The sequence below is a fragment of the Python bivittatus genome, unplaced genomic scaffold (genome assembly GCF_059951505.1).
Source record: "Python bivittatus isolate LINGU-HERP-01145 unplaced genomic scaffold, Pbiv_v1 ctg000480_np1212, whole genome shotgun sequence".
Classification (NCBI taxonomy): domain Eukaryota; kingdom Metazoa; phylum Chordata; class Lepidosauria; order Squamata; family Pythonidae; genus Python; species Python bivittatus.
Genome location: NW_028277075.1, coordinates 73818856 through 73840160, shown reverse-complemented (window position 1 = coordinate 73840160; position 21305 = coordinate 73818856). Strand labels below are relative to the sequence as shown.

Sequence of the window (21305 nt, the reverse complement as noted above, 5' to 3'; positions counted from 1 at the left end):
AGTTTTCCCATTAATGTTTCCTTCCCTTATAATGGTGATACATTGTGATTGGAAGGAATGTCCAGCTTGTTCCGCCCTACTCTTGAGGCAAGGCAGTGTCCAGACTGTAAAGTGACTCAAAAGCCCAAACTAGCAAAAGGGGGTGTGGCAGCACTGTTCCCACAGAAATATCAGGATTTTTCATCTTATACTTTATTTTTTTAAGAGAGGGAAGGGGGTAGTTGTTTTGGCCTGAAATGGAGGTTGGCAGGATGAGGCACTTGTTCCTGGTCAGCAACTCCTGATCAAAATGCTGATTGGCTAATGACTTGGTATAGTCAAATTAGCCTCAAAGGACAAGTGCTGATTGGCTGTTGATTCTCTGCGAATTCCATAGACTCGTGAATACAAAAATCTACCTGTTCTGATAGTATTGCAACTTAATCAATATGGAAATAGCCAAAACAGCCTGGTCAATCTCAGCTTGTATTTTAATTGTGGAATTAGAAGACCCTGCTGACTGAAGGCGGTCTGACAGGAAGTGACCACAGATTACACAATTCAGTTGAAAATCAGGAGTCTCAGAACCTTTTCTGACAAACACATTTTACTAAAAGGCATCACTTCACTGAGGTAGGATTTCAGCTGGGATGGGAGGTGAAGGCAGGTTGGTTATGCAGTTGCAGGTTAGATGTGAATACAGTACCTTATCAATTAACAACTGTAGTGTGTTAAAACCCATTACATTTGTTGAGATAGCCTGAAATTTTTTGATGTATGGTTGTTCATCAATCTCTCACTCAGTAATGCCCTTAAAATCTCATTTTTCCTTTTTTAAAATAATTGTTATTCAAGTTTACAAAGATAAAAAAACTAATACAAATGAAGAAAATGATAAAAAGTAAAAAAGAAGTCTCATTCTTCCAAAATGGTCACTTTGAGATCAGCAACAGCGTCTTGGGAAATTGAAGTGATTTGATATTATTTTGTCCTTTTAAGTCCTGATGTCAAACCTGTGTCCATTAAGTTTTTTGTGCAAAGTTTGTTCTGTTTTTCCTAGGTAGAATCCAGTGGGGGCATTGCTGGCAGATGATGGCATATATCACAGAAGAAAAGCATGTGAAGGTGCCTATAATCTTGTGTATGTTGGGGCCTGTGATGATGCTGTTGGTGTCGATATGGGGGCAAAGTAGAAGTCAGGGTTTGTGCATCCGTCAAGCCACTCCATGCAACTGATGAAGTGAGTTGCAGCTCACAAAAGATTATGCCTTTTAATAAAATTACTCAGACTCCTGATTTTTTGCTACCACAGACTACTATGGCTCTCCTCCCACAATGCCTACAATTCAGGTGAGTAGCCATATGAAATGCAGCCACTAGAGGGGACCAGTAAGCTGCAGAATTCTTAATCTACACAAATTCTTTTTAGGAAAATAATAATAATTTAATAATAAGTTATTAAACTTGCATGCTGTCTGACTCTCAAAGACTGTGGGTGGCACACAACAATTAAAGAAATTACAATAATTTAATAAAATATAAGAAATAAAGATAACCTATTTCAAGCGTGATGAAGTGAGGAGTCTCCCTCCCCAAAGGCCTGGGTGAAGAGCCAGGTCTTCACAGCGCTTGTAAGCAACAGCAGAATGGGGGCCATCCAGATCTCAGGAGGAACCTCATTCCAGAGGGCAGGTGCTACTACAGAGAAGGTGCGCTTTTCAAACTACTTGCAGTGGCAAACCCCTGCCAAACATCCCTTGATCACTTTGGGATTCATCTTGGCCCATTGTTGGGTGTAGAGGGTAGGGAAAATGACCTTGATGGAAATATGCAAGAACCCTTACCTAGGCAAAATGGACTGAAGCATTTTTTAAAGTCCAGAGAAAAGAGAGAACATTTGCATGTAGTTCAGATAGATGCCTCTCTAATTTACTGGAGAAGGAGGAGGAGGAGGAGGGGGGGACAGCACAACGACTTGTGAGATTTTGTTATTATAGCCAATCTGCATAAAAGTAGTTTTAGCTTTCGTGGGGAGTTGAATCTGTGTTTGGTCAACCTAGTGGGGCTGACACTGGGAAAGCACGTTCATTTGGAAAACTTATGAATGCCAGTGGATGGAGCTGTTGGTTTCTATTGGCTCCTGCCTGGATTGAGACATCTTATGCTGTTTATCTGTTAAATGCACATTTGCCCGCCCATGCAGATTATCTGGCAAATAGTCAGGGATAGATTGGCTCCTGAGTCTCATCTATCCCTCCTCCCTACCTAGTAAGATATAACAAGGGCAAGGCATAATGAGAATTGTATTTTAACTGCTGTAAGCCACCTCAAGCGTCAGACAGACAGAACAGTGCAGAGACTCGAGTTCCAATGTGATATCGTGATTGAGATGTTGGATAGGTTCGGTGCCACCCTCAGTCATAGAAGCTTGTTGTGATCAGGCTAGGGTGGTTGCTGCCTCTCCACTCAACCTACCTGACGAGATTGTTACTGTGGGATAAGTTTGGAAGGAATGCTATGTATACTACTATAGGCATTGCCTAATGCAAAACATTAGGACTTTTTCAGATAAATATTTGGGATCAATTTAACTTATAATGCAAGAAGGTGTATTTATATTTTCTGTACTTTGAACTGAATTTTACTTCTGTTTGCCTCAAAATTTGTCTGGATCCCTTCCAAACTGGATAGGTTTTTAAAAAATTAGCACATTCTTTCATCCTGCCTTCCATCATGAGATCATTCCCATTTAGGCATCCTATATTTTTCACCACTTCTTTCATCCTGTTTCAGTCCACAAAAACATCCATAAAGGAGAAAAGGGCAGCTTAAGTTGTGCAATTTATTATTAGTGCTAATAGGTCTCTACTGGCAAGTAGCTAGAGTTTCCTTGAATTTAACTTCTTGACACATTTCGGATTTTTATTTTGACCCTGGAAAAATATTCACATTTACAGAGAATAACAGATACAAGGTAACATTTTTCCTTACAAAAACTAGGTTACTATTTTTGCCAAAACATTCCTAAACAATTGGCCCCCAGGCAATATACATCAGAAGGAGGGCTGTCACTTTGCATTATGGCTTACACCTCATAAACAAAATTTACATAAGTCTTGCTTAGAACTTTGGATTGTTAAGACTTCTTTAGCAAAGATGGGGCTTTTTAGTTCTCCTACAACACTGCTTACGCAATTTCCTGTCATGAATTGAAGTAACATCTCAAGATCCTTTGTTGTTCATGAGGAACATGATTGCCCTTGAAGCAGAGGGCTTAGCTGTATTACCAAGCTTTAGCAATTAAGTTATTAAGATAAACCAAAATTAGATGCAGGATTGCTTCAAATGTCATATGCTAAGTACATGCATTTACAATAGAGTCAAAATTCAGGTGAACAGGATATTTTTATTACAGATATCAGATTGTTCCAATTATCAGTTACTCTGGAAAATGTATCCTTGGATAACAGTAGTTCAATATGCATCAATGAAACTTTTCAGTTTCATAATCTCTACAGAAAGGAGGGGTGTGTGCGTGTCTGTGACCATGGCTTCTGGAAATGCTAGAGGAGACGGTCAAAGCAAAGTGATGCAGAGGCTTCACAAAATAGCCCCCCAGATTGCTTTGCTTGATGTATTGTTGAAGCAAAGCGTTCTTTCAAAGCTTGTACAATCCTTGCATTTATTCCTTTTCCAGATATTCATTGACAAGAGTGTATCCAATAAAAAAGTTATATAACTGAAAGGAGGGAAACAAAGAAAACAAGTGGTACAAATACATCCTATTAGCCAAATGGAAAATTAATAGTAGGAAAATATTAGACAAGAATATCTTCGTGGCAACTAAATATTTGAGTCAAATTAAAACTGCAGTAGAGAAGTTTTTATTTCATATATACATGAAATAAATGCACGTTTTGATAGGAATTCAATTTGTTTTCAAGGCTCAGTGTAGTGAAGCAAACCACTGAATAGAATTCCCGGAGCATCAAGAACATATTGCAAGCATCCCAAAATGACAAGTGCCCAATTCAACAGGATGTTATTGAGAAAATTGGATTATGACAAATCTAAAAAATTATGATGCCATTTAATAAAACTTGCATTGCAATCCTTTGATGGTAAAATGGATTTATCTGACCCATTTCTTCCTTTACATTATGGCATATAATTGGTTTCAGAAATGACATTGTGGAACATGGCATTTATTTTTCTGAAAGACAGCTGAATCTTCAAAATATTTCAAAATATTCTCTAGAGCAGTGTTTCTCAATCTTGGCAACTTTAAGATGCATGGATGTCAACTCCCAGAATTCCCCAGCCAGCATTCTGGGAGTTGAAGTCCACACATCTGAAGTTGTCAAGGTTGAGAAACACTGCTCTAGAGGGAGATTTTCCCCCAGCTGCAGATGGATTAAATATTGTTGTTTTTTTTTAAGACAGGAAAAGAAAATGCTTCTAGAATCTAAGCCAAAATGAATATATGCAGTACAAAGCAATACTTGAACATCATCTAGCAACATTTGGATCCTCTGAACCAGTCTCAGATATTTTGACCAGCATATGGAGTTTTCAGCATCTACTGCCCTCCCCATTAATTTCAGTGTCAGAGATGTTGTGGTGAATGGAAATGCTGTTTCACGCACAAGGACTCGCCCTGTTCATTAAGCAAGAATTCTCAGGACCAGGTTGGGTGAGGTTTCCTCCTACAAGCTGTTGCAATGCTCATTTCTGGAACATGCACAAACCTCAGAGACCAGTTTTGTCCAGAAATGCCTTCTCCATTCCTGGTATGTCTGAACCAGAGAAGATCCAACCCTTCCCATATTCTTAGAAATACAAGCATCAAAGTGACTGATGTGGTGAGACAGTTTGCTGAGAAAGGTATTCCTCTGTCTCTGACAGTTCAACAGGAAATGAGGATGCAGTTAGAGCTTCTTGTGACCCATACACAAACTCTTCCTCCAGCCAAACAAAAGTGTGTCCTATTGCTTCTTAGCAGGTGGGGAAGGGAGAATGGGTGGAGTGATTGGTGTTGGAGGGAGAAGCTCATACATCATGCTAGGATCTCATTATAATCTTATGGCAGACATCTCATTTTATACAGAGAATAAAGTAACATAAAATTACTTTCAATTTTTTTATTGCAACATGGGCTTTGGTGGGCCTTTGCTACCATGACTGCAATATAAGCATATTGTTTTTTAATTTGATTTTAATTTTTTAAAAGCATAAAATCTGATCCTATGAAGCCTAGAAGGCATCTGGGCTGAGGAACATTGTATGAAAATGACAATGCTGCATCTTCTGCTGCTGCTCATTTGCTGTCTTCTTAGCACTCTTTCAAAACATGCTTACAGTTTTGTCACAACTGTCTGGACAGCAGCAAATTAGCTAACGTCAAACTCAGTAGATGGTAGAGACAGGCCTGCTTTTGATTCGTATTTACCCTCGTGGTGTTCATTTGTTTTTATTAAAGCTAATTTCATTCATAAAGTATTACAAGGAGTGCATTGCTTCACTAAAAGTTGTCAAACAGTGGAGTCAGCACAACTTAACAGTGGCATTTAGCAGAGTTTTCTGCGCTGAGGCTGGGCTCCTGTTATAGTTCATCTGCAAAGCTTAGAGGACTAAATTTTCAAGCATAGCCAAAGTGCCAGGGTTCCAGAACAACAGCTCAAAATATCACTGTTGTCAGTTGTAGCACTGGAGACACGGCCTTTAAAATACCGTAGATAGCAAAAACAGAACAAGTGCCTGAATTAACCTAGGAGGTTGTCATCATACATACAATGAAAGGGTAAGTGAAATATATATTGCTGCAGTTCCTTTTTGCCCCTTATTGTTACAGAACGTTTTCTGCACAATTGACTAAACAGGAAAAATCTGATGTTACTTTCACAGCCTTCAGAGTTAACTTTGAAAGAAACTCTGTTCATTTATTTTAAAGAAGTGATACAGCCTTGTCAAAAGATCACTGAGGAAGACACGGATAGTTGAAATGCATTGGGGAAATGTGCATATTAATATGTTATACATTATAATTACATCAATTGTTACAGAAGTTTTAGAACATGGTCTGTCTTAGCTATTATTGGTTTATAATGTTGTTCATTTGCTTATTTATTATATCTGTAAATGTATTATTTGTTATTTATCTATTCCTATATAGTGGTCTTAGTGCTTATATTGTATTCCTTTTACCTTTTTTTACACATACACACACCCCTTTTTTCTAAAGGGGGACTATTTTTTTTAGACTAGGATTGTACTGGCACTTCCATAGTTTTTTTTTGTTGGCTTTTCTAGTTATTTACTCTTTGAGGGAAAACAGATATTATGTTGGAATTTTGAAAATGATAAAGAAGTTTAAAATTAAATCCTTTGTCTCTTGACCTTAAGTATTTTGAAACTTAGTGAAGTCATGCCTTCTCTAAATGGTTAGGCTGGAGGAAGCTGGGGTAAATCTGTGATATCTCTATATCCCCCCTATAGTGGGACTCTCTGGGTCTTTTGAAACCAATTTTCTAGAAGGGCCTGTAGAAACCTGTGCTGGCAACTGACCCTTCCCTGCTAGGACACATTTTCTAGGGAGTGCCTACCAGCCAGCTGTCAAGCAGAACTGAACTTGCCCTGTGTTTGTATCTAATGCATCTTTGATGTTACGACATGCTTCCGGGACTTTTCCTGAGGTAGAAGCTCTCTAAAACCCATCCTGGGGGAAATGTTAATGAGCAAGGCTTCTCAACACTGTTCGGTATAAAAAATGGACGCAGCTTTTTCCCTTACAACATTAGGCAGTTCTGTTGCTCACTCACACAAATGTGTGGCCCATTTTGGACTGTGCTGGAAAAGATGCCTGCTCTTCCAGTGAGGCAAAGCACCTTAAGCAGAAAGTTCAGTGCATCATGCATGTGTCTTCTTAAAATTCATACAAGAACCCAATAAGAGTCCAGTTGGTGGACTTGACAGCTGAAATGGATGACCTCTAGTAGCTACCAATGAACTCACAAGCTAGCTGACTATGCTTTATCTGCAGGCCCCAATAAGATCTAAGCACCTATAACCTCTTGATGGTCCAATTTCATGAAACGAGGGAGGTCTGAAGCCAAGAAACACTATTTTTACATCATGGCATCTATTTTCTGGAAAGTCTCCCCCTAGAAGCCAGGCTGACCCCCTCCATGATGTCCTTCCAGAATGTTGTGAAAACCGTATTCTTCCAGACAGCCTTAGTGAATGATTGTTTACCATCCAAACTGGATTTCACTAGCTTGTTTAGTACTATTGTGTATTATTTATTGCACCTTAGGTTTAGTTTGATTTGTTGTTGTTGTTGTTGTAGAAGTTTTATTGTGTTATATATTGTTGTGACTTGATTGCAATTCATCAGCATAAATAGTAATAGGGCTATCAGAGCTGGATTACAGGAATCCACTAGATGGCAGCAAAGAGACAGAGAATAACTCTAAACTCTCATTGCCACCATATGTGGATCTTGTAGCCTAGATCTAGTAGTCCTCACCTGTCCTCTTAATATATCTGGTCTGTCTAAATAAACCCAGATATTTCCTGGTGGGAAACTGCCAGATAATTTGGGATTTACCCTTTTCACCTACTACATGAAGGAGAAAATAAGATCCAGCAGAAAGCTTCCTTCTCTGTTATCAAGTGGGAGTCTGACTGAGTCCCTATGTTGAATATATGGTGCTTGGGTTGAGCTTAGATTCTAGATTGTTTTAGGTACAGTAACATACTTGTTGTTGCCAGTTTGAGCCAGTTCATCAGAGAGGACAGCATCTTACACTTGATAATTTTTTAATTTTTTTTTAGAACTTGGGAAGTTTTTGTTTTGTATGTAAGTAGTTGGTTGATGTTTGCAGGTGATTTTTTTTTTTTGAGTTAGCAGATGATAGAATGGTAGGCATTATCTAGGCCTCTAGAATGTTTCCAAGTGTGACTCATTGAAAAATTACAGGAATTGGCTATCCAGTAATAGCCTTAATGAGAAATTACAATAATGTTCAGGTGGATATGAATATGCCTCATACAATGGCATTGTGGTTAATTTGTTTCTATATTCACCCAAAAGGAAGACAAGTTTTTTCAAATCATTATCTCTGAAATTGAGGAGACGGCTTTCTTACATTCATAAGATTAGATGCAGACGCTGTTTAGAGGGTGGCAGGTGCTACTGAAAGAGAGAAGCCTCTTCCACAGGGCTATTTTTATCTCCCAAATCCTTCCTGAGTTCTGCAATTGTTCTCACCGTATTGCAATACTTGCTGAGCTGCAAACTGCACTTATGTTGACCAGCATTTCCTCCAGCTGACAGCTAGGGACATACATAATTTGGCAGATAATCTGTGTCCCAGCCCTGCCCTAACTTGGTTCAACATATGTTTTCACAGTGATTGAAAAAAAAGGATGGGCCAACCATGAGGAGAGCTGCAAACCCATCTCCCTGCTTTATAGGAAGAAGAGCCATGAAAGAGGTTGGTGGTACCATGGTGTCATAACTTCAGTGGGGAGAAGGGGGAACCGGGTAGCTGGGAGGTGGGAGAAAACAAGAGCACCAAACTGAAAACTGCCCACTTCTAGGCTTCTACAGTAGAGCTGCAGCGTTTGTGATGATTCCTCTTCCATGTGACTGACCTGCAAATTATTAGTTCTGGAACAACAATGGTGACAATGTGAGATCACACAGGTGTGTGGAGCTGATCTAGGATCAAGCAATGTCAAATATGGAGGGATCTAAGCGTGGGAACTCAAAAATAGGTGTGGAATCCATGGATGGATGAACCTCCACTAGCACTGGACTTACTTCCTGTTTTGTCAAGAGTCCTCTCAGTGGGGTAGAAGTGAGGGCATGTCAGGCCCAGCCCAAGAACAAAGATGAAACAGTCCAGTTGAGTACAGTCCCTTTATTTGCTTACACCTTATAGACAGAATCTTGCCAAACTAAATCTATACTACAGCAACTAGTGGATATACCATGGGGGATTCTAGGGAGTGGCTATCCTGAATGTCTTATTCTTCCCATGTTCCCCACTCCCTGGACTGTGTTGTCTTTTGTCTCCTTTCCCCTGCTGGAATGCAGCCCCTTCTTCCTGATAGCCCTGATCTCCCACAGGGCAATGCTTTCTTTGTCTCCTGGTAGACATTCACCCCTGCCCAGGAAGAAGAGTAATAGTTCCTCTTCTTTTCTTTTCTTTTCTTTTCTTTTCTTTTCTTTTCTTTTCTTTTCTTTTCTTTTCTTTTCTTTTCTTTTCTTTTCTTTTCTTTTCTTTTCTTTTCTTTTCTTTTCTTGCCTATACAGTTACACCCTTCCCTTAAACTCATCTCCCTTCCATTCTGGTTCCCATTTTCTCTTTCTTACCCTCACACCATTTCCACCCTGTTTTTTTTCTCTGCTGTTTCTGCTGGAGAACAGCAGTGGGATTTCTGCATACTTGTGCCTTTGTATGTGTAAGAGAGAATGATTGTGATGCAAATGAATAAGGGGGATCTGTTAATTTTATAAACACGGGTTTCTGATCATACAGGTAATTATTTTTAATCAGTAGTGATTAGTTGAACAATCATTCAAAAATAATGTTCTTTGTCCTGCTTTGCCCTTTTGGGCACACACATATAGAAGTGTGTCACACAGACAAATTGATTGGGAAGGAAAGAATCTCCAGGAATGGCTTCATCTGTAGCTGGCAAAATTTTGGTTGACAAAGGGGCAAGGCTACACATTGTATCTAGGAGACCAGCTACAAAAAAACTTACAGGAAATGGATTATCTGGATCCTTTTCACTCAAGATTCAGGCCTGATTGTGGGACAGAAATGGCATTGGTCACTCTGGTGGATGACCTTACTCAAGACCTCAGTAGGGGGGAGTGCACCCTTCCTAGTCATTCTGACCTGTCATGGCATTTGGTACTATCAACCATGGTATCCCTGGACAGTTTGTGTGGTTTGGGGGCAGAGGGCACTACCCCTACTTGAGTGAACTATTCTAGGCAGTGGTCCTGGGTGAGAAGGGCTTGAGCCAGCTGACCCAATCTGGAGTACTGCAGGATTCAGCCCTCTCACCCATGTTATTTAACATCTACCTGAAACCACTGGGAGAGGACATATGTCAGTTTGAGGTGAGGTGTCACTAGTATGCTGATAACACCGTTATAACTTCCATGTTTTGGAAGCCCTGAATCAGTGTCTGGAGGCTGTGAGGACCTCAGTGGGGTGAAAATAAGCTTAGAAACAAGCTTTCCCTCCAAAACAGAACTGCTGGTCATCAGGAAATAACTGGGCACCCCAAAAACACAAGTGCTAGTGGTTATTCTGGACAAGTGCTCCTCTGAAAGAGGTGGTCTGTGTCCTCCTGAACTCTCAGCTCCTGCAGCATGTGGGAGCTATGGCCAAGGTGAACTTCAACCAGCTTCATCTGGTGTGCCATTTACAGCTTTACCTGGTCCAGGATGCCTTGGCAACAGTAACTCGTACCTTGATCACTACAAGGTTGGGCTATTGCAACACACTCTACATGAGGGAACCTTTGGAGATAATCCTAAAACTGCAGCTGGTACAAATAATAGTAACTAGATTGTTGGTGGGATAACCATGCACCTGTAGAATAACCCTTCTTTTAAACTTATTGCATCGGTTACCAATGGGCTTCAAGGCACAATTCAAAGTGCTGATTATTACTTTTGAAGCCCTCCATGAAGCGGCATTGAAATACATCAGGTACTGCCTTGCCTGAATTGAAGCTGCCTGTCTGATTTAGTCACTGAGAGAGGGTGTGTTGAGAATCTTCCTTCTTCGCAAGGTACATGGAATGTAGACAAAACAAACCTTCTCTAGGCAGTCCTACTTTATGGAATTCTCTCCGCTTGGAGGCATATATGGTGGCATAATCTTTCTTTCTTTTGGGAAGCAAATGAGGATAATGCTATTCCCTGGCTTTTGGCCCAAGCTTGTTGTTGACACCATCAAGGAATTTGTTAGGAATATGGACTTCCGGGGAAGACATGGCAAACTGAAGATGGTTCCACTGTAAGTGAAGCTGATGACTGTGGTGGAATGAAGAGCTGGTGAATGGACCGACTTTTCATGATTCCCCTCCAGACAAGAAAAGGACTGGAATTGTCCAAAAGTGCTGCAGACAGTTGCTCCTCCTTGTGAGGAGACTGTAAAACAGCGGTCTCCGGCAGGTTAAGAACTCTGGGAGATGAAGGAATGACATTGTAGCCAAAACTGTGGTTCAGTGCCTTCAAATGGATACTGGGCTCACATACTTCCTTTTTAATCACTTTTGGAAATTGCTTATTAACTGCTTTTCATAATGGCAAGTTTTACTATACTGGGTAAGTTTCCTTCAATCCTTAGTGAAATAAGTTTTATACAAGTTTAGGGACTTAAAAAATTCTTTCTTGGAACAATGGCAAAAGGGTGATTATAATGTTGATTTTGGAAAATTACAAATGGACTAAGGGTCCAGATAGATTTGAAATAAGATTTTGAAATTAATTATAAGAATCCTTCCCATTGGAAAATGCTGTTGTTCTGAATACAATATAAATACAATTTCAAGAGTGGAATTACCATCAGCCACCTCCTCTACATGGATGACATCAAGCTGTATGCTAAGAGTGAACGAGACATCGACTCAGTGATCCACCTGACACAGATCTACAGTGAGGACATGGGATGTCATTCAGACTGGAGAAGTGTGGCTGGATGGTAGTGAAGAGAGGGAAGATAGTTAAGATTGATGGGGTGGAACTACCAGCGGGCCACTTAGTAGACATACAGACCAGCTGCAAGTATCTTGGTATCCCACAGTCACATGGGAACCATGATGAGCAAGCAAGGAAGACAGCAACATCCAAGTACCACCAAAGGATAAGACAGGTCCTGAAGAGCCAGCTCAATGGGAAGAACAAGATCCATGCTCTCAATACATACGACCTGCCAGTCATCAGATATCCTGCCAGGATAGTGAGCCAGCCAAAGGAGGACATGGAGGCTGCCGATGTGAAGACCTGGAAGCTCCTCATAATATATGGAGGTTTCTACCCCGAGTCCAATACCCAGAGACTGTACACCAGCTGGAAAGGGGGCGAGCGGGGTCTGAAGAGCGTCAAGGCCACTGTCCTGGACAAAACCCAGAGCATGAAGGAGTACATCAGTAAGATGGCACCTAAACATGAGCTGCTGAGAGAATGTCTGAGGCAGCAGCAGACATGGGAGGAAGTTCAAGCAGAGGAAAGTGGTCCCAGTGGCAAGACAAAACCCTGCATGGGATGTACCACTGACAGCTAGCTGACATTGGGAAGTCCTACCAGTGGCTGGAAAGGGCTGGACTAAAAGAAAGCACAGAGACACTGATCGTAGCAGCACAAGAACAGGCACTAAGCACCAAATCCATAGAAGCAGAGTCTACCATACTAGACAGGACCTAATGTGCAGACTGTACAGAGAGCCTCAGAGACAGTCCAACACACAATGGCATGGTGTAAGATGCAGGCAGGAACAGCATATACTGATGGTAAGCTGCGAGAATGGCTCCAACAGATCCCAGGAACAACATTAGTGCTCTCTGTCCAGAAGAGTGCAGTGCTAGGAACAGCTAAGATCCTGCACAGAACCTTCAAACTCTCAGGCCTCTGGTAGAGGACCTGAGATTGAGGAAGACACATAGCGCCCATAGGGGTGAGAGGGTATATATGTTTGTATTTATGTATGTGTATGTGTATGTGTGTATATTGTGTATGTCTGTGTGTGTATTAATAATAAGATGGGATTTCGAAGGTTGGACACAGGAGGGAACCAGGAGGAACTCAAGATTACAATTAAAGGAGAAGAGCATTTAAATTTGACCTACTAATACAGATGGAGCAAAATACTTTAACATTGGATGTATTGAAAGATATTTGTGAATGATGGACCCAGAAGTTAATTTTAAGAGTGTTTGCCTCTATAGATAGACTGTGTTTGGAAGATGATATGGAAGAGAAATAAGCTTTACCAGATAGAACTGAGACTGATCTGAAAGTGGATTCAAAAACGATGGGTTATGGGAATGATGTGGAAGAAAATGCTATATTGGACATACAAATGAAACCAGTTGATGTCTTACCAAATCAAAAGAGTGACCTGGATAACTTTTATATTGGATTTACAAAAGAGACTTGTTAAAGTTTGAAGAGTTTTGTGAGAATGGTCAAAGAAAAAATGAGAAGAAATCAAGTGCTAGGATATTATTTGAGGGGACTAAGGATCAAGATTGTTAAGGGGAAAGAATATAAAATGATCAAGATGGTTAAAAGTAAAGGGAAGGAATATAAAGTGGGCTTATTTGATCAAGGTTAAAGTAGATATGTTATTATCTCTGGTAATCCTTAATGTGTAAGAGTTGCAGCATTCATCGCTGAATAAAGGCTCATACGAAAGCAATTTACTCAGGTGTAATGCAGATGGTTACAAACAAAGCCAGGGTTGACTTGGAACAGGTTACATAGCATTTTATAGTATCCCTGTTCCCGTGCTTAGCAAGTCCTGCTTGTTGACCGCCCCTGCCTGCCTTTGCCCATCCTTGCCTCACCCCTCATTCCCAGCTCTCCCCTCCTTGGTCCGATGGCAGGTTCAGCCAGGGTCCTTTGTTTTCGGCTGTCTTGCTTCCAAGGCGGATCCCGTGAGGCTGACTCACGATTGCACTTGATGGGCGGTTGAGTGTGGCTTGAGCTGCGGAGTTTTTTGTTTCTATTGTTGGCTGCTTGCCTGCAGTGGCTGGGGGAAGTCCCGCTTGTTTCAAAGTAATTGAATCCTGCTGCGGGCTGATTGCCGACACCTGTTGGCAGTTTACTTGCGGTTAGTGCTTCCTCTTTCGATTGCCTGCGCCTGAGGCAAGGAAGCTGACCAGGCGCGTCTGAACTTAGCTAGGCGGAATGGCGGCTAGCTTGCATGGCGTATGTTGAACCAGGCTGAACCTGACATAATGGACTTTTGCTGACATCAGGACTGAAACGATGAGGTTTTATGGATCTGTTTATAGATAAGAGATGGGATATGGGAAGAAGAGATCCTTTGTTGTAGTTTAAGAGAAGGTGATAGGTTATTAACATTGTTTTTACTTGTGATAAAGGGGGAAGTCACTCCTTTATATATTTCTTTTCTTTTTCTTTACTATATTCTTATTCTGTTGTCCAAAAGCCAGAACAGGTTAAGTTTTGTTAATAAACATAGTAATAATAAATATATATAATGTTTTCTTCCTTCTTTTCCTCTGGGGAGAGCTACATTCACATTCACCTTTTAGATGAATATATTATTAGACAGCATCTGCTACCCAGTAGTGTTATGTCTCCCCTGTGAGACCTTCCGGTACTGCTGGCTGAATTGATGTCGGATCGTGGAACGGTCATCTACATTTTATCTGCTTATGATGTATTTCTGCCATCAGCAGACAATGTTGAACCTGAAACCAATGCAGTTTTATTTTGACTGACAAAGGGATAAAGAAGAACTGGAAGGCAAATGTCACATTTATGAAGATGAAAGAAATAACACATAATGAAAAATTAAAACTATTAAGACTTGGTCTTAACTCATTAAATGAAATTAAAATAAAATAATCTTCCCAAGGAAATAATGTATATACAAATGAATGTGCATTGTTGTTGGCCTCACGGGGTTAACCGGATAGGAATCAGAACCAGATGAGCTAGTTCTATTTTGTTGTAAAGCTACATTGACAGAATTTTGCAAGTCTGAAAGTACAATTCCACCCTGCCCCCGGTCTCTTTTACAGCCTGAGAAACTAGAGAGGGTCTCTTCCGAGCCTCTTGCCTTGCCCACTATCCAGCTGCAGGCTATGCTGTCTCTTATCTGACCATTCCCTTGGCAGCATCTCTTCACCCAGTCTCCCAAGGTCTTTCCCACATACCATTACAATTGTGGAGATCAGTGAAAATTCATAAAGAAGACCAGTGTCCTTTTTCTTCTTAATATATTCCATGTGTTAATGGGTGATGGTCAATTCCTTTGTGGGGATCTTCTCTGGGAATTGTGCATGCTTTCAGCCTATCTCCACTCTGACTGCAGACAGGTGCTCCTTCCTAGACACACCTCCCCCTTGTAGGTAGTTACAATATAAATATAGATAAATCCAATACAAAATAGAAAAGTAGACAAAAAACAAAATCAGGCCAAGAACGTGAATACTTTTTTATTTCTGTGACATGTTTATAATATAAGGAGAGTTTGAGAATATTAGAGAATAGTTTTGCTGTATATGAATAAAGATGTTGGCTAGAACTGCTCTGTACTTTAATTATGCCAAATAGTACAGCAGAAACAGCCAGGAAGATAGAACCCAGCTATAATAGTTTATAAAGTACAGTGTATGTCTACATGTGATGAATGAACCCAGCCATGTAATCATCTTATTCATTTCTCAGATTTATATCTTGCCTTTTCTCTAGGAGCTCAAGACAATGTACTTATCCTCTGTTCCAATTATACCCCTACAATAACAGTCTTGTGAGGTAGGCTGGGATATGACACAGCATTTGCTTGAAAATCACCCTATGATCTTCCACGGTTGAGTACGGGCTTGAACCTGGGTGCCCCCAAGCCTCATCTAACCCACTAATTGCACCACACCATGGCTTTGTTAACAAACCACAACTAAGTACATTCAGGATTGACCTCACCACTAAGCAGAATAAAGCAGCTGTGTTATGCAGCAGACTGAGTTGTGGGATGAACACTTAAGGTGACCTTGGCTGATTTTTAAAAAGCTAAGCAGCTCAGATCTAGTGAATGTCTAGATGAGATATCCTTAGGAAATCCTAGGAGTCTTGGCTAGATTGGGAAATTTTAAAAAGGCTGAAAGAAAGCATTGACAAACTACTTCTGTGCAGTTAAGGAAAGCTATGTGGGCAGGTCCCTTGGTCATCGGGAGTCAGAGCAGACTTAGCTTTTCCTTCATTGCCTTCCATCCCAACTTGTCCCAGAGCAGGTGCTTCTCTGTACCTCAACCACAGTTCTTTGGCATAGTTTGTTGCCCTGACAGACTATATTTGTATTGCTCTGGGAAGGTCTTCTGGGAAATGTCCTGACAAGCGTCTGCTGCCCAGGCAGCTGCTGTGGTCACTTCATAAGGTCTTCAGCATCAGGCTTCTTGGAGGGATTGCTAGAACTTAGTGGTGCTGTCGTGCTGAGTTCAATGGGAGGTTGTATGCAAAAAGTGGTGAACCTCTTTCTTTCTTTAGCTCTATCTGTCATCATCTATCTATCTCCATCCATCCATCCATCTCAGGTTAGGCATTGCCCAACTCCAACTGACTCTGGGCAGCTCACAATATAATACCATAAAAACCAACAAATCAAAACTAGATGGAATCTGGTTGCTCTATACAGACAAAACCAAAAATAACAAAGACATACCCAACAAGGAGCCTCATCCTATCTCAGCCCAAGGCTTGGGAGAACAACCAAGTCTTCAAGGCATTACAAAACACCAGCAGAGTGGGAGCCGCATGGATTTCAGGGGGAACCTCATTCCAGAAGGCAGGCACTATGACAAAGAAGGCACCTTTCCCAAGTTCCAATAGATGACAGTGTTTAATTGAAAGGACCTGGACCACCTACCCTGTGGCATTTACTGGCTGGGCAGAAACTATGGGAGATAGGTGGTCCCTCAAATAACCAGGCCCTATGCCATGTAGAGCTCTGTAGGTGATGACCAGGACCTTGAATCACACCCCGGAAGCATACTGGTAACCAGTTCAGCTTATGGAGCAGAAGCATCACATAGGCATGCTGACTGTGAGTCCTTATGAGTCTTTGTCTACCTATGTCAATGCAGTAGTTGTACAGGCACTTGGACTTTGTCAACAGAGAGCTTAGCTAAGTGTGTGTATGTGAGAGACAGAGAGAAAGAAAGTGCCTCCCCTCTCTGAGGGAGATGCTGCCACCTACTACTGAAAAGGAAGAGTATTAGACCAAGACAGACACTGAGTTCATAAACTGCATTAGCCGTAACATGGATGGATGAATGAATGGATGGATGGGTGTATTTATTTCATTCATTCATTTGTTCATTCCTTACCTGAGCTTTTATGACACTGTAATCAAAACACCTCTGAGTAACTTATATATCCCCAAGAACAGTAACTGGGTTATAAACAAGCCAAAGAAAACCATGTCCTCTGCCATGACACAACTGCCTCAGGGGAGCATTTCACCAACTGTTTCATCTCTAAAGGCTCCCTGGAAAAGACAGGTCTTATGGCCTTCAGAACATTAGTAGGAAGGGGGCCAGCCTTATTTCAAGCTTAGCTTTGTTTACTCATTGTTTATCTATCAGTCATTTATGGCTACAGGGGTAGGTATGATTGTGGGCTAGTGACCTCTTTGGACATGTTTATCTCATGAATGTTCCAACATGAAAGGCTGTCTTGGGAAACTTGCCTCTTTGCAAAAGGCTGCCATGTTGGACAAACACCCATTTATTAGAAGGTTGAATTCCCCATTCCTGATGGACTCTAACCTCCCATTTGGGGCCCCCAAACCACTTGTGCATATACATATGATGCTAGAGCCTGGCGTTCTACTCTGTAACTTCCTTTTGTTTGTTCGTTTGTTAAACAATCTTAAAATAAAAATTAGGTGGAAAAGATAGCCTTTCCTAGGAGGTCCCTAGGAGCACTAAGAGTAAACCACGACATTATATGGTAGCTTGTTCAACAAATAGCAGTTAAATGAAAATGGCTTGATGTGGTATATGAACTGAGCACCCAGATGTAGAAAACACAGGAGACATCCACTTGCTTTGTTCTAAGCTGGAGCAGTTCTTCTCCTTTCCTTGTTTATCTATTTGAGCTGTTTTGGCCAAATGCCTCCTTTGTTGGAGCGAAGTAAAGAATTGTTGTTTGCTGGATGTCTCTACCCATTACCCACCTTCCCTGCCCCCCTGCCCCTTCCCCCACTTAGGAAGTTGCAACAATGTGCTCCAATTTTAAAGGGGGTGAGAGGGAGGCTGTTTAGACAAATTCCATTTTGTTCTCTTTTCCCGTCACCAGACTTCTCACCTGCAAGGACACTGCGTGCTTGACAATAGCCAGAGATATAATAGCTACATTTTACTATCTAAGCTGCATTCCGCCTGGGTAATTACCGTATATATAATATACATGACAAATTAGACTGATCATATCCCTGCCAAGTTATAAAGTGGCAGCATCAACAGTCAGTCATTTCCATGATGACATGGAAATCTTTTGGGGCAGTCACAGAAATGATTGCCAAAGGGTCAAACACACCCCATCCATATTAGTGGTGACCATGCTTAATGTGCCCATTGACCCTTCCCTTGGAACCTGTCAGATACCCTGTCTCACCTGACTTAATAAAATATTTTAGATGCTTCTAATTTTAAAAGGCAATGTAAAGAAAAGAGTTAGCCTTCAACATAGTTTTAATTCCAGAAATGTTTTTTGGTTTCAAAGATATTCTTGGCATGTTTGTAATGTTCATGGTGACTGTATGATTATGAGCCCTCTCACCTGCTTAGGAAAAAGACAGGATGTAGGTGACCATGGTGATGATAGTGTACCATTAACCATAGTTGGACTGCAAATCCACTAGAAGGCAGCAAAGAATTAGTTTCCTGCATCTTGTTGCTGTCATCTAGTGTAGTCCAGATTTTTGCAGCCCAGATTTAGTAGGCCTAGATGGTAGGCAACATTCTGGAGAAAAAGAAGATATTAGTATTTTGTGATTGGTCACACCCATCATGGCAGCCATTCTGGGAATAGTTAAGCCTGTAACAGACATTTTGTGAGAATGTTCATAACATTATCTCAATATTCCAAATATTCTCATCAGATAAAACAGACTGAAGATCCCATTCCATGCAATAACCATTTTCATTCATCAATATACCCATCATGGTATTTCTTTTTGAGGTAAGCAATGCAGTGCAAAGCATAGAAAGGGAGTAAGAAATAGTAAGCAAAAGAAATTGAAGACATGAGACTGAAGAAAAGAAAATTTAACTAAATGTTTTACACCACACACACTTATGAAGTAACCCATTCCCACTGCATTCAAGTTTATGTTTTTCCTAACATGTCCAACTCTCACTTCCATATAACAAAAAGGATACAAGTACAGTCTTATACACAGCCATATTGCTTCACTCAATAAACATTAATTCTTTGTAATGGACCACATACTACCCATGACCTTTCTGTCAGCATTTGCACATCTTAATATTTCTCCATCCATTTTCTCATCTTTAGTAAGATTTCTACCAAGTTGCACAAATTCATCTTGATTATGTGCCATCAAGTGGATACCAACTGAACCTTCTCCAGGATGATCTGTCCCCAGCCTGGCCCTTCAGGTCTTCAACAGTGCATTCATCGCTGCAGTAATCAAGCACAGCCACCTTCCTGCTGGTTGTCCTCTCTTCTTTCCTTCCACATTTCCCAGCATTATGGACTTCTCAAGAGAGCTGGATCTACGGTAATTTGGGTGGTTTAAAACATTTCAATAAATAAATATCTGAATGACTGCCTTGCTGTTGCTTAGCTTGTATGGTGTTTTCATGTTGCATTTCATTTGATTTTATTATATATGCTTTTATTCAAATTGTATCTTTTAAGGTGTTTTATTGTAAACTGCTCAAAGAGCTTTGGCTATTAGGCAGTTTAAAAAAACAAACACATAAACCAACAAATAAATAAATAAAGCCTGGTCATTTGTGCCTTGAATAAGAACTCTGGATTGATTTGTTCCATAATCCATTTGTTTGTTTTCTTGGCTTTCCGTGGTATTCTCAAAAGTCTTCTTTCGTACCGATATTCGAAAGTGTCAATACTCTTTGTATCTTGCTTCTTCAAAGTCCAGTTTTCCCTTCCACAGAGTATGACAGGGAAAATTATTGTCTGCATAGTTCTGATCTTTGTAGGCATGAACACATCGCAGCATCTGAATGTTGTTTCCTAAGACTGGTGCGGTCTAGGAAGAGGACCTTTTCTCCTGTGGCCCCCACTCTGTGGAACAACTTACTACCCGAGGTGCGGTGTGCCCCCACTCTCATGGCCTTCAGGAAGAGCATGAAATCTTGGCTATGCCAGGTGACCTGAGGGCTGGATGGGGGCTTGCACCAGTGGAATTGGCTTGTGGGATAATTGATTCTACCCCCCGTCATCTTGAATATTTTTAGTCTTTTTATGTATAGGATCTTTTTATATAGTCTGACTTTTTAACTAATTAATGTGGGTATTTATATTTTAATTGTTTTTGGGTTTTAATCTGTGAGCTGCCCAGAGTCACCCTCTGGGGGAGATGGGTGACATACAAATTTAATAAATAAACAAACAAACACACAAACAAATAAGACCTTCACTGTTACCCTGCCAAATGCTAATGATTGTTGGGTGCTGGTTCCTTTACTGTTGATCCTAGAAGGCAGAAGCTACACACCACTTTAATATCTTCATTGTCAACAAATGTATCTACTTGCTCTAATTTTTCACTGCTTACAGTATGAATAACTTGCAATTGTAGATTCCATTTCTCCTGTCAAACAGAACTACCTTGGTCTTTGATACATTCATTTTCAGATCCATACTCTTTGTTGGATCATACAATTTATCTAACATTTACTGCAAATCATTTGGATTCTCAGCCAAGAACAGTATCATCTGCATATGAAGATATACACGTTCAGGCCCCCAACCAATACATCTCTAAATGTTTCACATATCTTTACTTACTTCCTGCTCAATGTTGAATCATTCATTAAGTATTTCATTCAGTCTCATGTACACTTTACTTCCATCAGATACTGTTGTCATTGCATTCAGTAACCAACAAACTTTAACTCCATATTCATGCAAAACGATCCTTCGTTCAAGATCAATTGTACCCTTTCTCTAAATATGATTATGCTTTCTTTCTCAAATTCATACATTTCTCAGGGACTTGCTGAAGAGAAATCTGATCTGCACATCCCCTTCATGGCATACAGTAACATTGTTTTCCCCAAGTTTTGCTCATTGTTACCTCCTGTACACTTTCCATCAAAATCACTCGCATTTTCACTCTCTGTTTTAATCTTATCTATGTTTTGCTTTCTTTGGCTATAGTCTTTGCAATTAATTTTTTAAAAATACAGTATGTACCTCATACAATAGCTCTCTCTCATCCTCATTTTTACAGTAATTATTCTCTTACATGCATTTTTACCTATACACATCCTTTCATATGTATGAAAATCCTTTTGTATTTCCCATTAGCATAGTTACACATGCTTCTGCA

At 40.5% G+C, this 21305-nt stretch overlaps 1 long non-coding RNA gene across 1 annotated transcript; it reads left to right on the top strand.

The window, feature by feature from the left end:
• Positions 1–836: 836 nt before the first annotated feature.
• Positions 837–19708, top strand: LOC103048024 (uncharacterized). The gene is made up of 5 exons (XR_015796907.1): positions 837–1329; positions 4419–5779; positions 8391–8474; positions 15455–15517; positions 19280–19708. It is a non-coding gene; the product is annotated as an uncharacterized LOC103048024 (long non-coding RNA).
• The last annotated feature ends 1597 nt before the right edge of the window (positions 19709–21305 follow it).